Source organism: Rhododendron vialii, chromosome 6a, assembly GCF_030253575.1.
Source record: "Rhododendron vialii isolate Sample 1 chromosome 6a, ASM3025357v1".
Taxonomy (NCBI): Eukaryota; Viridiplantae; Streptophyta; class Magnoliopsida; order Ericales; family Ericaceae; genus Rhododendron; species Rhododendron vialii.
Genome location: NC_080562.1, coordinates 9,479,444 through 9,482,583, shown reverse-complemented (window position 1 = coordinate 9,482,583; position 3,140 = coordinate 9,479,444). Strand labels below are relative to the sequence as shown.

Here is a 3,140-nt window from a genome sequence, read left to right as displayed (position 1 = left end):
TATTCTTGTGCTGAAAGTTGATGAAAGCCTCTCTCTCTCTCTCTCTCTCTCTCTCTCTCTCTCTCTCTCGGGTCCGGCTATGATGCTCCCAGGCGGATTCAATCCAATGGTCCACATTTATTGGAAGTATGAGCTTGGGAGCATCATAGAAGTCCTTGTGGGTGAGACATACACTTGCTTAGAGACTAGACAGAAGTGAGAGTTGAGAGCTTCTCTCTAAACCCTAGAGAGGTCTAGAAAGAGAGCCCCGCTATACACCAAAACTGCCACCCCCTTTCCGTCTTCCCTTCCCCTAGACACTTTCATCTTCTCTTCCCCCCTCCTCTCTCCTCTCCACGGCTATGAGGTGATTGGGACTCTTTTCTTAGGGAGAGGTCTCCCACTTCTCCCATCATTTTTTGACTATTGTGGTTTAGATCAGAGCACCACTTTGCAGCGGGAAGCTGCTAGATGTAGATCATGATTTATCCACCCATTCCTACGAGCGGATCGGTGGGTTCAAACACCGAAATTGTTTTTTTGATGTTTTTTATTATATTTTTGTTTCTTATATTTTCGGCACCGGTGTCTCTTTTGTACTAGTTTGTTTAGGGTTTGAACACATATTTCTGTTGCTTCAAAACCAAAATCTACTATAATTATGTTCTTTATTCTACTCCTTTCCTTGCAAAAATTCAAGACAGCCTCTAGGAATCATCCATCAATGTTAATTTTCCTCAAGTATTCTCCCATGGGCCCTGAGCCTGAGGAACTCGCTGCAATAGAAAGTAGAGAGCATTGTAACCAAAAAGAAAGAAAGAAAGTAGAGAGCACAGTGTGGCCACGAGAACAATGCAAAGCAGTAACAAACAGTTGTTTTATTTTAAACTCGACTCAATAGAATGACTAATCCGAAGGACTAATAATGTGACGCATCTTGGCTAGTTTCTCCCACGTTCTGAGTGTCTAGCTTGTTAATAAGCGTCTAGCTTGTAGCCAGTAGTTCCTCTACCGTCGCAGTGTCAGTGGTCATGACTTGCATAGCCCCCAAGTAAGACGATTCTTAATGATTTGGTGACTCTGAGATCCATCTTCAATATGCTAAATTCAAAAAAATGGTTGGCGTAAAAAAAGTCTGGCATTTCTATGAACTCTCCTAATCCATGAGAGATACAGGGGAAAAAGTAATACAAAATAAAGCATGCCGAATGATACTTGTCTTCAAGAGTTCACATCACATTCCAAAGATACACAGGACGAAGGAAAAACATGGATGTCGATATCATTCAGGTTTTGGGCACCAATTCCTAACCCAATCCGTTAGTGTCGCCACATTCCTGTTTATATCATCAATAGTGTCCCTCCTTAATGCGACCACGATATCTTCTGGATGACCATCTCTGGCCTCCTCCAGCAATACTTGAAATATCTCACGTTCGATGTTGTTCGTGAGCTTTGCACCAGTGTAACCTCTGTGACAACGCAGCAGAGAATAGAATTGGGTTCTAAAAATATACCTTTTCAATGAAAGGAAAAGAAAACGTGACACTGAAGCTCAATTTTGTACCGACGAAACTACTACCTCTTACTCAAGCGATCATACAATACTGAGTTCTCAGTTTGAAGCACCACCACACGATCAAACCACCGCTCCGGAAAGAAGTCACAACCATGGCAGTCCACGATGTTTCCCCCTTCTTCCATCATGTCCTCAAGCTCATCACACACCTGCAAAATGCATGAACCACAGATGGGGGTCACCAAAAGCAATGTCAAAAGTCGAAACCATAAAGTGGGTTATTACAACCGTCTCCTTTATGGTACAAAGTGGGTATTATGAAGACATGCTTCTGCAAAGCTCCCATAATGATTCCTTGAAATCAATGAGACGAGATGGTGTAAATCCAAGTCAGATGATACACCATCAGAAACAAATAGAGGGAACTGAGGAGAATGGTCACAAGCCAAAACCAAAAATGTTATAAAAATTCGTGGTAGCTTCAAAATTTTGAATGGCTCAAATAACTTTGGGGTATCCTGTACCAATCTGTATCAGAGGATCCTAGGTGATATCCATTCTCAATGGTATGATAACCATATACGATATAGTCTAGACAAACATGAAGAGCACCGGTGCTTAGACAGCATAAGTGACCACCTTGGCCACTGGATAGGACGAGTTTTAGACCATACCCAGTTAGGCAAACCATCATTTGGTAATCCTTAAGTACCTTCAGTGGAATCAAATGTAGTTCCACCCCCTAACTTCTTCCCAGTTTCCTTCTATACAGCAATTAATCTCATGTAGACATCTTCCTTTTAAATCTCGTTCGCTTGCATCAAGGAGATTACTATATTGACATTCCAACAGATTAACCAATAAAGAGTACCTCAAAAGATGCAGATACTACTACTAGTACTAGATATCAATCAATGAACAACAACTATATGTCAGCATGTGCAACCCAGTAACAAGATTTGCACTCATATCGATCGACTCAATCCTGCTCATCGTATAAATTAGGGCGGAGGTATCCGCGACTTTATTTTTCTTGTAGAAAAAATCGACTTGAGGCGCTCAATTAGACTCTCGAATTTGGCTCGCTCTCTCTATATCTTTAACTTCTACGCTTGAACAGTCGAACCAAGCTAAATCATGAACGACGTATCTAATTTTTGAACAATGACCAATCCCAGGAAAAAAGAAGAAGTGAATGCTTAGTTTTCTGGGTAAGGTGCACAAACATATTTGGTGGTTAGCCTTTTTCCTTTCTTCTTTTTTTTTGAGAAAGGAATACAAAAGTACTAGTACTTGACATGTTCATTGACGTAAAGTCGTAGAGATAATCATCACTCCCGGACCTAATACGATCTTAATTCAACAAATTCACAAAGTAATACACGAGCATTTATACATCTATGCATATATGTATGTATGTATGTGTAGGTTGGGATCTTACGAGGTCTTCGTTGATGACGTGGCAGGCGAACTGTTCGTCCCAGCCGTCGTGCAAGTTCTTGTCTCTGGCGAGGTCGCCGACGTTTACGTGGCGGAGCTAGGTGGCTTCCGCCAGGAAGTACGACGTCGTCGTTTTGCCGGTCCCCGGCGTGCCCGTCACCAGTACGTTCGGCTTCTTCCTGCCGCTGCAACTTCGCGCCAT

General features: G+C 42.1%; 1 pseudogene; it reads right to left on the bottom strand.

Annotated features, from left to right (window-relative positions):
* Positions 1 to 836: 836 nt before the first annotated feature.
* On the bottom strand, positions 837 to 3,140 carry LOC131329279 (adenylate kinase isoenzyme 6 homolog; annotated as a pseudogene).